Consider the following 18,723-nt stretch of genomic DNA (forward strand, 5'->3'; position numbering starts at 1 on the left):
TTACTTAACCCACTGGAGAGCTGATTTTGACCCAGTCTATCAACCCAGTCAGAGGTATCCCTCCTCCCTTTCCATCAGAGTCTGCCTATCACAGAGAAGAGGCTGTGTCAGGGAGATGCACCAGCATATACTAACCTAATTGGACATGAAATGCTATTAGCCCCCTAGCTACCAAGGTTCAAGCTGATTGGGGCCTGTCATTACAGATTCTTATCTCCTGATTGGGGACAGGTGAGCACGGATTATCATCACTGCTTAAGATGATAAGAAGTCCGACTACCTGACAGCTGAAATCTGTGCACCTTGGCCCCATCCTTTGTTCCATTATGGTGATAAATGAGGAAGGGGAAGGTTTTACCAAACTCTATTGTGAATTATACTGTACATACAATCCATCGCAAGTCTCCTTCATGCCTTCATGAAGCAAGCTCATTAAGCAAGGTACCAAGAGGCAAGCACTCTGGGTAATGATTTCTTCTACAGTGATTAGCTTGGAAGAACCACTGCAGTTGGTTTAAAGGCCACCTCAAGTCAGTTGTACAAAACATGTAACTGTCAGGTTCAAACAACCTAAAACAGATATAAGCACAGAAATGAGGCAGGACACAGAGTGGTGAGGTTAAATACTTGCAAGGAGAACGGACAGAGAGTGCTCAGTTACAATCTCCAACCCGCTCTGAGTTTCTCAGCCGTCTACCTCGCTCTTTTATTTCCATAGGGTGGTTCGTATGTCGGCATAGCTGCACAATCTCATCTAAGAAGCAGGGTGCCTCCTGCCTGTCTCAGGGACAGGTCAAGAAACAAAAACAAGGAAAGAGGGCAATATATAGTTATTGGGGGTAACTGCTTCGCAGCTGCAGTACTTCCTTGCGCATAGTTCTCAAGGGTGCTGATAATAAAACAGAAATAGCGAAGCATGGGATAATTTATGTACATTCTTCTAACATTTCCCTCCTGTTTATCACATATTTGCTCATTTCTCATATCACTTTAACAGCCACTTCAGTGGATTTTCAGCTGTAAGATCATTTTTCATGAGAACAAATACATTTACACTCAGAGTTTAGTTAGACATAGCTCTCATCATCATCATCATTTCCATAGTCCTCAGGATCGAAGAACAAATCAGAAAGATGATAGTCGTCATCTTTGTCGTCATCTGCATCTTCCTCACGTGACTCTTCACCCAGGAGAGTATACGTTTGTGTGAAATCTTGTTTCATAGGTGTTATCGCAGTGAAGATGAGTCGCTGAGTGAGAGATCTAATACAGGGAATACAACAACATCCACAGAGGGTTAGAATAGCAGTAAAAACAGCAAGTGACACTAGGATGGAGGACACCAGAGCCTTGTATCTCCCGAACATGTTCAGCCAGTCATCCCACATGGAGGTGTCGACGCCGGCGTGTTCCTTCATCTTCTTGTTCAGGATTCATAGTCCATCTACTGCAACAGACAAACTGCCATCTGCAGCGGTGTTATTAGGAATGAACGTACAACATCGTTCCCCAAACATTGAACACACTCCTCCTTTCTCGGCTAGAATCATGTCAATGGCTATTCTGTTCTGGAACGCCATTAGGGAGGTGGCTGCTAATTGCTGATGAACTGCTTCAAACCCTCTCTGTGTCAGATTGCCTAATATCTGCACATTATAATGGACATAGTTGATTCTGTCAACATTTTTGTTTATAGTACACCACCAAAAGACGCTAGACTCAAACCCTGCAGCTACCTGATCAACCAATTTGTATTCATCAGGCACTCCTCTTGGCACTCCTATAGCATCAATATAGGTTGGGTCTGGGCTAACATCTCTTTTTGTTTTGAAAAGAAGTTATTCTCCGATCATGTTGGTGAGTTATTCTCTCAGCGTCAGGTTGAATCTGTAGGTAAAATAATATTACTCCAGTCATTTCCACTAGTTTTGTAACCGTTTACATCAATATAAGCATTGTATCCCGCCAAATGCTTTGTGGTATAGCCTCTAGTCATGGGCAAATCATAGAAGCACCAATCCGCTGTGCCATTCTTGCAATTATAGCAGAGGTAGGGATCTGGTGTTGTTCCACCTATAGTGGTCGAGGTATTGCAGGGATTTGAGAATGCTCCTGCATGAGTTTTAACATGGGCATCTGTCCCTACCCTTCTCCGCGTTCGCATAAGTTGAGGTGCTTCTGTTTGGATTTTGACTGTTTCAGTACTATTTGCGCACTTCGACGGAGGGTCCCACAAATACCATACCAGGAGAAACACTACTATAAATGATAGCAGAAATAGCCAGCACTTTACGAGGTCTGACAACACACGCGGTCGAGTCATTGCGGGGACTGTAACTGCTATAGATTTAGCGGCTTGTAATTTCTTCTCTGAGTTTCGAGTCTACTTGACCTCTAGACAGTCAAGTCCACTCTATTGTCAGTTTTCGCTCGCTATTTCTGTTCAGTGTCCTCGGCCACAATGACACGTTTGCAGTGTGTTAAGTGGACCCAGGTGGATCTCTCCGCTATCTTTAATGCTGTGTGTGAGGCAGGACACAGAGTGGTTGTGAGAGCAATGTGGCCATGCACGACAAATGGCGAGCAGGTGACAGGAAAGTCATACTAGTTTGCAGTAATAGTGCTGAGACCGCATGAGGCACTTTTAATACTAGTGGGTGGAACAGTACTATTACTGCACTTGTTTCCACAGCCACAGAGGCTGCAATAACCGCTTTCACACATTGTGGGAGTGCACAGGCCACACTGTCTAGTCTCGATGAGAAATATGCTATTGGTCTTAATTTGTCACCGTGCTGCTGTGCGAGACCTGAGGTCATGAAATGACCTTTGCAGTCTACCATCTGTATGAACGGTTTGTTGTAATCTGGTAAGGCCAACGCTGTGCTAGACACTAACACTTGCTTGATTGTGCAGAAAGCTGTCTCTGCTTCTGCAGTCCACTTCAACTGAGATGTCATTTTGAGATCTTCCTCATACATCATTTTGCTCAGTGGTGATGTTATTTCAGCATAATTTGGTACCCAGTTTCTACAATAATTAGTTAAGCCTAGGAAGGACATCATTTGCTTTTTTGTTTGAGGTTTAGGTGCCTGCAAGATTGCAGTCTTTCTGTCTTCCACTATAGTTCGCCCTCCTTCATTCAAATTGTGTCCTAAATACTTAGCTTCTCGTTTGCACATCTGTAATTTATTTTTGCTCACTTTGTGTCCCTCTTGTGCTAGATGTTTCAGCAGTGCCAATGTGTCTGTTTTGCATGTTTCTTCATCAGGGGAGACTAACAACACGTCATCTACATAGATGAGGATTTGGCTCTTCCCTGGAGGCGTGAATTTAGCCATGCTAGCGTTCATTACTTGAGAGTAAATTGTGGGACTTTCACAGTACCCTTGTGGCAGTCTGGTGTATGTGTATCTCTTTCCACCAAACGTAGATGCAAACCAAAATTGACTCTCTTTTGCGATTGGTATGGAGAAAAAGGCATTGCTGATATCTACCACAGTGAAAAACCTTGAATCTGGTCTTAATGTATTCAGGAGAGTGTAAGGATCTGGGACACAGGGAGCTCTTTGGATTACTGCATTGTTTACTGCTTGTAAATCTTGTACCATGCGCCATCCTACAGATGGTGCTTGCTTTTTGACCGGGAATATAGGAGTGTTACATGGGGAATCATCACACTTAATTATCACTCCTGCAGCAATTAAATCAGTTATCACTGGTTTTATGCCTTCACTTGCATCTGGTTTTAAGGGATACTGTTTTACACATGGTCTGTACTCCGTTTTTGGTCTGATTTGAACGGGCAGTGCTCCTTTTATTAAGCCAACATCAGTGGACCCTTTTGACCACAGCCCTACAGGAATTGCTTCCAACAGGCTTTCTTCTTCCTGTGTTAGCATTAGGTTTCATTCTGAGTCTTTTGCATTGGAGTGTAGATGCACTCCTTCTTGGACTTGAATGGTCCAGAATAGGGCTTTCCTGGTCAGACCAGTTGAGTCACTGTACCAAGTGTTTACTGATGTTGCAGTCCAATCAGTTGCTTGCTCGCCCTGCTGCACTATTTTTCCCAAATCTTTCCAAGTTTTGGTTTTGTCTTTGTACAGAGAGATGTGTGGAGGCGTCCACATTCTGAGCAGTTTCCCTACTCTGTCTGTTAGTGTGACGCCTGCTACTGCGGTATTCTCTGCATCTGAGTACAGATAACTGACTGTGACTGTAGCAGGGGTAACTGCAGCCAGCTTTTTCTCGTACTCTGGGTCTGGTCCAGGTGCGTTTCGGTACCACATCGTGATATGCAATGAATCATCAGTCATTGCATTTTCAACTTTTCTGATTGCATTTTTCCCTTCTGCCATCAGAGCTGTCCCTGTTTTCTGAGGTGTTTTGTTAGGGATGTCTAGTGAGTAATAGTAATAAGGCTGACCTGTCCCTCTGAGAACAAAAATGTTCCCTTGAGCCAATTCTTCTTTTCGCACAACAGCCATGTGACCCTCTTTTGTCGGAACCAATGCAAGCTCCAGCTGCAGTAGGCCATCTCGGTTTAGGAGATTTACTGGACATTCTGGGAGCATTAGTATTGACAATTGACACGATCGCCCTTTTGTATCTCTAACCCAAGCAGGTTCTGATTGTGGTGCGTAGGTCAAGCGTCCATTAGCACTTCGTACTGACACCTTTTGACCACTAGGTGTGTAATTTGGAAATGGTTCTGTGCAGGTTGTTCTGCAGGCTCCAGAATCGCATAGGAATGTAACTGGTTTCCCATTTATCAATAATGTTATCTCTGGTCTTGCATCATTAAGGGATAAAATCTCTTGCAAATTTAGCTCCACCTCCTCATCACTGTTTTTCTCAAATTCCGAGGGAGACTCATTTCCTGGATCATCTAGTCATGCTGATGATTTACTTTGGTCAGGGCATTCACGTGCCCTATGGCCTTCTCTGCCACAGTTCCAGCATTCCATCCCAGAGCGCTTATCTGTACTGCAACCTCGGCCCCGACCTCTAAAGCCTCCTCTAAAACCTCCCCTGCCTTTTGGCCTACCCCTCCCATGGCCTTGGTGGTATATTTTGTCTCCCTCGTCCAGATAGAAGGTTTCTACAGATGGCTTTTTGTCCTTTTTCCCTTTAGTCACTTTCTCTGCGTGTAATGCATGACTTATGTATTCCTCCAATGTCCCTGTTGACAGATTTATATAGTGTTTCTGTACCCATCCATGTATTCCTTCTCTCGCTCCTGCATGTAGGGCATTTTTCAACTGCTGTCTGTATGCTCCTACATCATCACCATTGTCTTCTAAACCGCTATGGGTTCTGAAAACAATAGCCATCCTGACCCTATAGTCATCAAATGACTCATCATCTTTTTGTTTAACCCTGCCTATCTCTGTGTAATTGGCTCTTCTCTGAAAACGTACTCTGGCTCTTCTTGCTAAGCCTTCAATTCTCCGCTGTAATTCTGGTGTGTCAGGAGGTAGGGGACGTCCCTGATTATCTCTAGGGTTCCAATCTCCCCTCACGTGGTGCCAGTCACTGCCCATGGCAGTCATCCACACCTGCTGGACTTCATTACCATTGAGATGGTATGATTGTCTCAGATCATCAAAATCTTCTATGAACTGAGTTATGTCTTCTTTGTGTGGGGTGAGACCTTGTACAGCTTTCTTTATGTCATCTGCTGTCCATGTACGATACACTAACATTGTGGGCATCTGATCGTCTTGGCCCATTAGTGGATTTGGAACTTCTATCATTGGATATTCGTCTACAGTCTCAAATGAGGGGGGTGCTGACGGAGGTGGGGAAAATAGTTTTCCTAATGTTTTAGACCACGACACGCTGGGTCCTTTTTGTGACCTCATGTGTCTCGGTTCAGTGCTATACTCCGGTAGAGGAGGTTCCAATGGTATGTCAGGGTAAAGTTTTTGCTTTATGTCTTTAGTGGGTGTCTTTTTTGGTGCGTGTGCATGTCCTCCACTAGCTCCCTCGTCCTCTTTCTCCTCTTTCTCTACCCTTTGTGGCATCTGCCTCCTTTTTGCCACTACATGCTCATCATCTTCTTTTCTGTGAAACATAGCTTCCTGTTCTTTTCCCTTTTGTTGCTCTTGCAACTTTCCCTCTTTCTCTTTTTCTCTCTGTTCTTCCTCTCTCTTTTTTCTCTGGCCCTCTTCTCTGCTTTTTGCTATCTTTAGCCAGCATTCTGTATCCTCAAAGCCTAATTTTTTCATACGACTTTTATCATCTTGTGCGTCACGCCGTATTTTCTCTTGTAAGACTGTAATCTTTTGTGTATTCAGGCTTCCATCGTAGTCAAATTTTTTTATCCATTTATCGAGATGTTTGGTATATTGGTGGTCGTGTTTTTCAACATATTTCCAGTCTTTACATGTTAAGGCTTCTCGCGGACTCTGCTTACTGTTTCCTTTTCCCATTTTAATGTTTTGGATCAGTCTTTCAACACCTAGGGTATTCTATGACTGATATTTCTTAAATTGAGATAACAGAAATCCTGTTGTGGTAATCCTCAAGCTTCTACCTCCAAGGAGGCGAAGGATTCTTGCCTAGTGCTTCCACAACAGTTTGTTATTTGGCTCTCAATTTTATTTCATGATAGAGAATACCTAGTGGTATACTCTATCCATTCACTCCCCTTCTTTTGAAAACAACTGTGGTCTTACTGTCTTACTACGGAATTTAACGAGCTCCGCCACACGCTTACGGAATTTATCGGACTCCGCCGTCCCTCTTTTACCTGTCAGTGCCTAGGATTCACAGGGTTTTGTTTAACACCTAAAGCCGTACTACCAGTGTACTCTTTACCGTTTCTCTGAGACCCGCCCTCACGCGTTCTCTAACAGTCTACCACAGTGTTTTCCTTTCACTCCTTTTTTAATGAAAATAACACTCACCAAACCGTAGTCCTCCTCTTGGATTCCCGTCAACCCTTAGACTCCAACTGGCGAGCTGAAGCCCAGTCCCGGAAAGGGTCTTTTTAGGCCGAGCCCTTTAAGCACGGCCTGCCGTGGCCACGGTCTTAACTGGTGTTCCGCTCCGCCTGCAGGAGTCCTCGGGTGTGTTGGGATCCGGCTCGAAGGACCAAGTTAATGTCAGGTTCAAACAACCTAAAACAGATATAAGCACAGAAATGAGGCAGGACACAGAGTGGTGAGGTTAAATACTTGCAAGGAGAACGGACAGAGAGTGCTCAGTTACAATCTCCAACCCGCTCTGAGTTTCTCAGCCGTCTACCTCGCTCTTTTATTTCCATAGGGTGGTTCGTATGTCGGCATAGCTGCACAATCTCATCTAAGAAGCAGGGTGCCTCCTGCCTGTCTCAGGGACAGGTCAAGAAACAAAAACAAGGAAAGAGGGCAATATATCTTATCTTTATTGGGGGTAACTGCTTCGCAGCTGCAGTACCTCCTTGCGCATAGTTCTCAAGGGTGCTGATAATAAAACAGAAATAGCGAAGCATGGGATAATTTATGTACATTCTTCTAACATTAACACAGCTCTCTCTTTGTCCTATTCAGTGATTGAGCTCTGCATGGAGTGACCAGAGTCACCGGTGCAAAGCTGGCACAGCAATGACATTTTTTTTGACCAAGTTCATTTTTTGTAATTTGGGGTTTTTGATCATTTCCTGACTGCAAATGAATCTAAACACACTTGGTTGGTGGAGTGGTGCAGCTATGGTGGTTATAATGAAAAGGTTTTGTTGGTCAACAAAACCTTTTTTCTGTAGTGTATCTTGTATATCTTGTATATGTACAGGAATTTCTGTAACTCCAACTCAGTAAGAGATATCATCTGCCATTAAGATGTTATTCAGGGTGCTGTATATCAGTGAATAATTGATTAAGCAATATATAAACTGTTAGCTGTCTGCATTTAAAGGTCCTGAAAACCTATTTTCTCAATCATTTCTGTATGTTCTTCTCACTGGTTGGAAGTTGACTCTTTTGAAAAGTTGAAGTCATGTATTTCCATTCACCAATCATGATTTGAATCAAATGGGATGGCAGGTGTGGGTTGTGTTTTTATGTTGCCAGCACTGTCAATCAAATCTTATCGAACCACATTCGCACGGTCCTGATGAAGCAGATTAGCTACCATTAAACTCAACTTTAGTTGCAAATGTTCAATGTTTTAGAGAAATACTTATTTACTTTTGAAACCAAGTTATCAGGAGCTTTCAGAAGCCCTGATATATTTTGCCTTTATTGAAGCCTGCCACAACTCCACCTGGTGATAGTTTGAGTAATGCCTATGGTCACCAAAATTTTTAATGTTGGCCATGTGAACCTACAGACATGTGACAAATTAAAGGAAAACCAAAATAATGTGTCTTAGTAATGTGTTGGGCCACAAGTTGCCACCGGAACAGTTCCAGTACTCCTTGGTACTGATTCTACAAGTCTCTGAACTCTACTGGATGAATGGACACCATTGGTTTGGTGTTTTGATGATGGTGGTGGAGAGCGCTTCCTAACATGTCAATCCAAAATGGCTTGACTGCGAAAGCCATAGCAAATGATTCACATCTTTTTCATAATCATCAAACCATTCAGTGATCCTTCTTGCCCTATGGATGGCGGCACTGTCATCCTGGAAGAGGACAGAACCAACAGGATAGAAATATTTCATCATACGATTAAGGTGATCACTCAGAACAACTTTGCATTGATTTGCAGACCATGCCAGCGAAATGCCCCCCACTGAATAAATGAGCCACTCGTTCCCCTTACTGTAGGGGTCAAACATTCAGACCTGTACCGTTCTCATGGTGTATGCCACAAATGCAATTGCTCACTTGTTGAGAATATGGTGAATATCACTTTTTTCCACATCTCTGTAGACCAATGTCTATGGTTTTTGCACTACTGAACTCTCAAACGTGCATTCATCTTTGTAATGAGCGGTTTATGTTCTGAAACCCTACTATAATATCCCTCTCTATGTAATTGTTGAAGGATTGTTTAGGGTGACAAAGTCTGATCAACTCCTGCACTGACAATCCCAGTCACCTGAGGAAAAGCTCTTCTGTTTTTCGATACATATCACACTAATGCACAAGCCTCACTGTCATCAAATGTGTGTTGTCGGCAAAATTTCCAACCCTATATACTGATGTCTTTCCCATAGATCTAAATCCAGATGTCACTTAAGTCACTGTTCCTATTGTAACACGAGCCAGTTGAGCAGTCTTTGTGGTCACTGTGACTGTACAAAACACGTTTTTGGCCATATGCTAATTATGACAAAATATGCTTAAAACTTTTCATTATATTCCTTCAAAGTCTTCACTACATGTTTGCGGGTTGTCTGATGTCCATCCAACTGTCCCATTCTCATAAACGCGATATCTTGGTAACACCTTGACTCAAATTTGGTACAACTTGGACTCAAGGATGAACTGATCAGAATTTGGTGATCAAAGGTCAAATGTCAAGTCACTGTGACCTGACAAAACACACTTTTGGCCATTACTCAAGAAAATAACTTATTAAATTCCTTCAAAGTTTTCACTGAATATACTGTCTTATTTGAGTCTGGACGGATATAGATGTAATCTGCAACTTGACGGGTTGGAGTAGGCAACGCAGTAACTGTAGTTCCAGTCAGTTTTCACTTTCCAGGCAACCAAATAAACACTACAGTGAACTAAATGACATTGAAGGCAGTGTGTTGACAGAATACATGTTTTCCTCCCAAACTTGTTGTGCCGGAAGATTCACCAAATATTTAAGCAAAAAAATACAACAAAAATGAAACCTTGGCATTGACACATCATTATGTATGGCAATGCTCAATAGAGTAACAGAATGCTTTGATTCTGAATGGAGATGATCTCTGCTAGATAGAGAGCTCATTAATAAACAACAAACTGAGTTATTTAAAAGCTATAACAAACTTCACCATTTTACTAGTTGTGACATTCTCATATCGACTCTGGTACATGGACATGGACTGCAGCTGCAAATGAATGGGCTTGTGTAGAGATGCTAATGGTACCTCTAGTATCAAACATGCTGAAAAGAAACTGATTATTTACTAATTGTAATATAACAGCATCGTTTTCTAAGCCTAAGAATTTTTTTCTCATACAATATTCACAATGCTTGCCACACACATACATACACGAAGCAACTCTTTATAGCACCTTGTACTGAGATACATCTGCGATTGGAATTTCTTTGCTAGGAATGAATGATCTCATTTGAAATGAGACTTTGACACCATAAACTGATATTCAGTCCTTTTCTTGCCGACATACAGTATCTAAGTAGCTAGGATCCCTTTAATCTACAGGCTGAAACTTATGCAAAATGAAGAAGTATATTACTGTATGTTGCCTCTTTCTAAATCAAAGAGCAACAAAGTGGATAAAGTTGAAACCAGGGATAGGTTTATGACTTAATTAGCCATGCTGCATTCTTATTTATGCATCATCTCATTCAGTCGTGCAATTTTTCATAACAAGTTAACAATGGAGACTGACAGATGTACAGTATATGAATGACAAGATTGATTTAAACAACAAATAAAGAATCTTATGGCATACTTAGTTTGATAGCAGTAAAATGTAGTTTGAATAGAAAATCAAAACTTTGTGGCCTGATAATGTATGATTCTGGCATTCATTTTGTTTACAGTTGCCTTTCCTTGTATTTCCCCTCTGGCTGGCTTAGCCTTTCTCTTAGTTCATGTGAGCAGTGATGCATGGTGACCAGACGGAATAATTACCCAGTGTCAGCTCCATTGTGCAGAAGTGCACTTTGCTTTGAGGTGTATGGTCATATATGTAGAATATAAACCATGTGTGAAAATAGAGATATGGCTCAGAGGCCATAGGTCGAAGGTCCTCAGAAGGGGTCTTGCAGTTCCCAAAGGCAGGTAATGCTTTGTAACTAAAAGCATATGTGAGTGACAGTTTTTAGGAAAACAACTGTCCTATTTAAGAGTCGGTGACCAAGGCTGAATTTCAGAGTGGTTCATCGGCTTCACACCCTCTCACAAGCAGATCTGCAGATGCTTGACTTGACGCTGTTCTTCTTTGTAATAAACCTTTATATGCAATCAAGACAGTGTCAGCGGAGTCCCCCTTATCCTCTTCACATCATCAACACCATCAAATAAACTACAGCTTTGCTGAAGCATGATCACCAAAATCAGCGGGCAGTTTAAGAGAAGCAAAGGGTGAGTGCTGGTAATTTAGTTTACCTGGCTCAGTGTGTGTGTGTGTCAACTGAAGAGACTTAACCATCACTCCGATTGACAGGTGACATAATAACTTGATGGATGTGGTAGTTCCAAGCCATGATGTGGATTAGTATGACTTAGTTTTGTCTGTGTGTGTGAGAGAGAAGGTGTGAGTGTATGACTGTGTGTTGAGCGAGCGCTTCATTTGGGCATCAGAGAGTGATGAGCCGTAAAAAGTATTAGACGTGTAATCAGTGGGGCTGTTCATCTCTCCATTTGGGCAAGTGAAATCCTGAGGGGCAAGTCTGGAGTGTGGATACCCCCCTGAGGGCCCAGAGCACAGTTTCCTCTCATGCCTGCCTTTGTAGGGCCTTGTAATGCTCGCATAAGAGAGGGGCTAATGCAACAAGAAAGGCCCCTAAAGAGTAGACTTTCTTTCATACCGCTCTCCTTCTTTATGCATCTGCTCTGCACTGAAAACAATCTTGCACAGTCTCTTCTACCTTGCCCCTTAAGACTCTCTACCTATCCCAGCTTGTCTCTCCTCACTTGCTGATACAGCCACTCCTCTTCCTGTTGGGCCATTTCATTATGCTGTTGTTGAATATACTGCAACCAACTGTGCCAAAGGAGTTGGTTTGCTATAATATGAAAATCTGACCTCATCTTGTGGAGGCCATGGGCAATAAACACCTGACAAGAGGGTGTGCCGACATAGCTTCAAATTCTAATCTTCTCAGCACCCTGTTGGTTCACGGTGTTACCAGGGTCAGCTCGCTTCCCCCTCCCAGTGGTCAGTCTGGGCCAGAAGAGTGTGGAGCATTTTATTTCCATGCCTCTGCCTTCCTCCCTTCTCTAGCATCCAGATTTATTGATATTGACCTTTTGCTGAAATTAAGCGTGTAGATCCCTGAGCCAGGAGAGCAAAGTTTAAACCAATTAAAAGGAACTTCACCAATCAGCAAGGCAAGGCTAGAGCTGTCTCACAGGCTGGCCTGGTGAAATTAAAATCATTTGCACTGTATCCAAACCTGTTCACAGGGCAAACAGTGCCTAAGTAATCTGATTAGGTGAGCCATCTAAAAAAAGCAAACAATCTCCTCTGGTCTCTAAATATTATGATAGCAATGACGATAAAGAATCAGGGCACATACAGACCTCTCCAGGGACCTATACAAATATTAAAAAATGATTCCTATATCACTGTATGAATGCAAAACACATTTAATTACTTTGATCCTGTTATTTAAGTGTATGTATAATTGTTTACAATGTAATGTGTTCCAAGGGTTTTTTTTACTCCCTCTTCAGATGAACTGGGAGGAGGAAACACTTATATTTGAATGCTGCAAGACAACAAAATAATTTTTTGGGGTAATATGTACAACTGTATTCATCTGTTTCATGCACATTTCAAATGTTCACATAAAACACCAGAATGCTAATGCCAGGAAACACAAATAAATGAAAATAAAGAAAATAAAATAATTGATAAAGAAAAGTTGAGGTACATGCACATGACAAAGACTTCATATTGGGAAAGAATAGCTGTGGCAGCCATAACAGAGTTCAGTAGCGAATTGCTGCTCCTTTGCAATGTAAGAAGGTGGCTTGGGCATCCGATCAGATGCCTCTTGGATACTTCCTGAACAGGAGCTATCTTTTGTTCTGGCCACACAACTGGAAGGAGACAGTGGGGCAAACCCCGAACACACTGGCCCAGGAACGCTGAGTGATAGAGAAGTTAGAAACATATCTGGGCTAGTGTGTGTAGCCTGCTGCCAAAGACCAGATTTCCTGTCTCACGGTTATGGTAGGACTGTTTGTTGTTCATTGGCAGGTAATAGTGAACAAGACGGCTCATAAACCTCAAGTAGGTGGGTGCAGTGTTATAGCTGTGGATAATGGATGCAAATTCAGCAGGCTGCATACATATGGCCAAAATTAAGCTAAATGCAGCTTTGAAAGTGGGGGAAAAATGATGTGGGATGCCAGTGTGAACACAGACCATACTGTACATCAAGAGCTTAGAATGATGTGGAAAAGTGATAGGAAGCAACAATTTTATCACTGAATGAATGACTGAATCTACACTCTAATTTAATGTCAATTGAAAAAAAAATCTGCTAGTCTGAAATAAAGACAATTTGCTGTTCATCCAAATGACTTCAGCAGTTCTCATGGCAGGTAGTATTTGTAGGGATGTTACACCCCCTAGCAAATGACTACATAAAAACCCAGCTCTTCAGAAGACACCAAAAGTATGGTGCCCCCTAAATATGATGTCTCTTCCTCAGGTGGCACCCGTGCCTCTCTGGGCAGGTGAGCCTTTGAGAAATGTGGAAGCAGTGATGTTGTAACAGTGTTGTAAGCAGCAGCAGAAACCACCCTTCACCTCCCCACTCTGTGGTTGGAGTGCTGGCTGAGAGCCTAGAAGCCACTTCCCAAAATAATTCTGTTAGTTCCCATTTTCACTGCTATGACAGTTCTTGTTGTCTTTGAAGATGAGGCCAAGCTCCTGTGTCCTTCATGCGTCTCAGTCCCTCCTCACACATCAATTTGGTCTTTTTAATGTCACTACCCCAGAGGTGTTTTTAAATGCTCCTGCTTCTGTTTTCTTAATATACATCCCTTTCTCTAAGGGCTCTTGAACAGTTTGAGGAGACTGGTCATTAATATCAATTAACCTGCATGCTGTTGTCACTCTCACTAAGTCCAGTACTGCATGTGTGCACGGACATGTGTACAAATGTGTCCATTTTTGTGTCTATTCCTATATAGCCCTGTTTGTTCACCTAGGTGTTGCTGAGCGAGTTTGAACTTTCTTATTCTGCTCTGAGGCCCAGCTGCTCCCCAGGTGATGGCTGTGTGTGTTCTGCATACAAACAAACCTGTCAGTCTGAAAGACACAGTGTACAGTTCAACACAGCACCCTGCTACAGTCAGAATACAGAGGCGCCTTTACCAGTGCAATGCAAACAGATAAAAGAACATGGAACTCTGCCTTAAGTGCATTTTGATTGCAAACGGGGTCCTGGGGTTGTAGTAGAGTCTTTTTTTAGGGCCAGAAGGGATTCCCTGCTCAACAGTGCATCGGCAGTGGGGCAAGGCTCTGCATCCAACCAACTCTTGTCATCAGACTAGCATGGCCTGGCTTATATATGTGCATATTTATATCCATTTGCATTAATTCATGAGCTTATTTGTTCCCTTTCTTGTCATGATACGTTGACTTTTGGTGTTGGACTTGGCTGTGCATAATCCACTGAATTGGATGTTTTTAACTCACATTATATTCAATTTCTTTTCACATTAATATTAAAAATAACATTATTATTTTCATTTTATTTTATTTCAGAGTCCCATATGTTCTCACAAAATGTTAAGCTAAATGGTCTACTGTAAGGAGCAGCTCTATGTTTTTATCTGTATTTGTTGAAACAGCAAATTTATTTGTATTTGGGATGAAAAAAGCAAAGAAGTGGATGTTTTTTTTCATAGTGCATTACAGTGATACTCACTTCTTACTTACTTACACTTACACTTCTCCTGTTTCCGATACCTAAACACATACAGGAAACAGCGTACAATTTAGAAGTTCCTTAATCAGGGGTATCCCAACAAAACTAACCTGGCTAGAAATAAATGAAAATCTCTCTACCAGGCAAGGCATATACTTTAAGGCAAAGCCATTGACCTAATGAAGGCAAGGCACATATCAGTCAAACTCACACAGCAGTCCTGTTCATTGCTTCTAGACAAAAATACGTGTACACAATATTTGAGATTTTAGTAAAAGTAGCAAATAATTTTTAGAGGGTGCCTTGGCTGAGAAATATTCCTGCACTCACAGATCATCCTTATTTTACACCACTTCACCTCAAAGTAGTCTCCATGCTGGTGCTCTAAGTGGGCTTTGGATCATGGATATGGGAAACTATCCAACTGTTCCTCCACAAGCTGCAGTTTACCTTCAAGGCAACACCAAGGGAAATATCAACTCAGTGTAACAAGTGCATGTGGAATCGTCTGTCTGAAACAGTGTTAACTTACTAATCACAATTAATTTAAAAAAATAGAACACTGCAATTACACAATCAGCATACCACTCGATCAGGGAATACAATATAACAGCAGAAACAGCAGCGATGTGAAGTGACAGCTTCCCTTCAAGGTATACGTATACTATACACACACACACACACACACACACACACACACACACACACACACACACACACACATTTGTTCATTTGAATGTTTGCATACACTGCACAGTCAGACAACCTGAGCCCTGGATAGTTGAGCAGATCAAGTGGGAAACGACAAAGGCATTTTACAGCACTGTCAACTGCTATTCAAAGTAGAAATTAATAGTAATAGAAATAATTAGTCTGTTGGCCCACAAAACACAAAGTGAGTGTAGGCTGTTAACAGGCTAAATTACCTGTCTTCATGTTCCCATGTGATATGTCATGACATGTGACAAAGACTGGCCTCTGGGATAGCTTGTATTGAACCTCTATTGAAGCCTCTGTTGAATGTTGAATATTGGTTCTTTCAGTTTCTCTAAGGAGCTGAAATATTATATTCCAATGGCCATTTACCACCATCAAATTTTGTACAGATATTCATGATCCCCAGAGAATGACGCCTACTGACTTTGGCATTCTCTTGACTCTTCCTCTGGCACCATCATGAGCATGACATTTTTGCTTTTCAGTGAAATATCTTAATCTTTATCTGCATCATCAGGTCAAAATTTAAATTAGTCCAATACATTGGTTTTTTACCAAATACCTCCAAACTAATGGCATTCCCATAACCGACAACTGTATTTCGTGTTTAGTAGCTAATTAATGTAAGCATGCTAACATTACTATACAACTAACATTGGCTGTTGACTTTTTAGTCTTGTATTTTCATTGTATGATACCAAAAATACCAGGAAAAAAAAAGGTATGTATATTAAAAAGACATACAGAAATACTAGAACACATCAACTGGCACTCCCTGGGTTTAGATTTATTTCCCTTAAATAACTGTCATTCAGAATAAAGTAACTCTCAGAGTATTGACCTCTTACAATCAACTTAAAGGAGCTGGATATTTTCTCTGATTTAGACCTTGGGATACTTTAGCAACCTTTCAATCCCCTGTAGAAGAGGACACTGCTTATTTGATGTGAAAGAAGGAAGCAGGTCAAAGGGAAAAAAAAGGGGGAACTCATTCTTTCAGTAGTGCACATCAAATAAAGCAGATCAAAGTCAAATATTAAGAACAGAAATTCATCTCTGAAGTTTTTCCCCACTGTAATTGTGTGTGCCTGTGTATCTGTACTGTGTGTGTGTGTGTGTGTGTGTGTGTGTGTGTGTGTGTGTGTGTGTGTGTGTGTGTGTGTGTGTGTGTGTGTGTTGCTTTTGTTATTTTACTGACAGTGACAAGGAAACATCAAACAGAAATACAATGTTGCTTGAAGATGTTTTGTCTGTCACATGAAAGTGATCACATCTATTAGTCTTCTGTAAAAAATCTCTATATTTCTTTCTTTCTTTCTTTCTTTCTTTCTTTTTTTTTCTTTCTTTCTTTCTTTCTTTCTTTTTTGTACATGTTATCAAACTACCGGTACTTATGAGTGTTGTTTTGTAAGGTTGTCAAAAATTTGAAATTCACTCTTGGAACCACTTCCCTTTCATCCCAAACTCATGCAGCTTGGTGTCTATTGCAATCCAGTGCAAAACTGCAGGGTGATTCAGTTGGATGTTTACAACCTTCTCATATAACATTGATCGACACTGCATGGCTGCACAAGAGGCTTAGTACACACTCTGTATGCTTGGCGGTGGAGAGCTCCTGACCTTCTATTGACAGTTCTTACACTGGGTGTCACCTTGTGGATCAATTCCCCCTCCACAGTAGAAAACTGAATGCCACCCCACCTCTGGGGAGCCGGCGTACACAGCATGTCAAAATTCCATATGGATGATGGGGGTGGGGGTGGAAATGTAATCATTCCCCCAATGCTCCGAATAAATCTGCCTGCAAAGCATTATTCCAATCAAAAACATAATCTCCTAAATGTTTGTATTCATCAACCCTGTCACCTCTGCTAATCCGCGCCTTTGCTTACTTCTCATTGGCATCCTGGACCTAAATGCTGCTTTCCACATAAAGTCATGAATATTTAACATCGTTGCTGACTCATAGGAGAATGATTTTCATGCCAGCACCTAACAAAAGATTTCCATTTTTTAACATGTAAATATGGCAGAGACAATTACAAAGCAACAACAAGAGGCTTTTATTCCATCAGTGATTCACAACCCTAATCCCTCCTCTCAGGCGATTTGTCCTCCCACTGGTGGAGATTGAAAATGTGACGTGTTTCAAGCTTATAGCCCAAACTGCCATACCCTATTCATACAGTATTTGTTTATTATTCTGTCTGACCTTTATTCTCCCTTGGCCTCATGACAAATCGTGTTTAATATAAAATGTGTTAACCAATATACAGTCCAGTGTGTTTTGAATTCAGAGTCTACCAAACCTTGCCTTCTTGTATGCACAAATCAGCCACGACATTAAAACCAGTTACCAGTTTTAGTGTTGTGGGTGAATGGTGAATTGTTGTGTAACAATTACTTTGAGGGTAGTAAGTTTCTTCTGCAAAATCAAAGGGGGATCTACTGCAACTCTTTCTGAATTTGCAGTGAGTGAGTGAGTAATCTAAACCCACAGGAAGTGACTTTTCCAGCTAAAGGGGAAAGGTGAGAGAACGAGGTCAGCTGAACCATCAGGCCATGGCCTCTGTTCATTTGCTTGAGTGAGTCTAGCCCACTACATTTCTGTCATTAGAGATATCTGGAGGTTGGAACCATGATTGATCACCACAGGAAGCAGTGCATGTGCGAAAATCCACAGCTTCACTCAGTGGTTGTCTGAAGTGTGACAATAGTCATGAGGCACCATGAAGGATCATTAGAGAATGGACATTACTGTAGCCTGGAGTATGAACCATTGTCATTATGCAAAATGCTTGTGAGTTGTGTCTAGATCAGAATTTGTAATTTTGATTAAGCTCTAGTGAATCTAGACCAGTGTGTAAAATCTACGCTGACATAAAGTAAAACAGTGTGGAACTTACAATATGATATTAAAGTCTATGGTGATGATGCATTCAAATACAAATGACCCCATCTGGATCTCATCATTTAAAAGAGTTATGGTGAGGGGGGGTGAATCCAAATGCAAAAGGTAGATTTGAAGGCAACTATAAATCTATAATGAAACTATAAATCTGCCTGAATGTCTGTTATAAAGGACATAGTTGCTTCTTCCTCCTATATTTATTTTAATTAAAATATTACTCCCTCTTAGTGTGATTACAGAATTAACAAAATTCAAGAGTCAAAGGATATAGTGAATAGCAGGTTATCGCATTTCGTTTGTTTGTGAAAAATCTTCATTGTTGTAACCTTAATGAGACAATTGATTTTATTTGACATATATTGACTTCTA

This window comes from Xiphias gladius, chromosome 1, assembly GCF_016859285.1.
Source record: "Xiphias gladius isolate SHS-SW01 ecotype Sanya breed wild chromosome 1, ASM1685928v1, whole genome shotgun sequence".
In the NCBI taxonomy this organism is placed as follows: Eukaryota; Metazoa; Chordata; class Actinopteri; order Istiophoriformes; family Xiphiidae; genus Xiphias; species Xiphias gladius.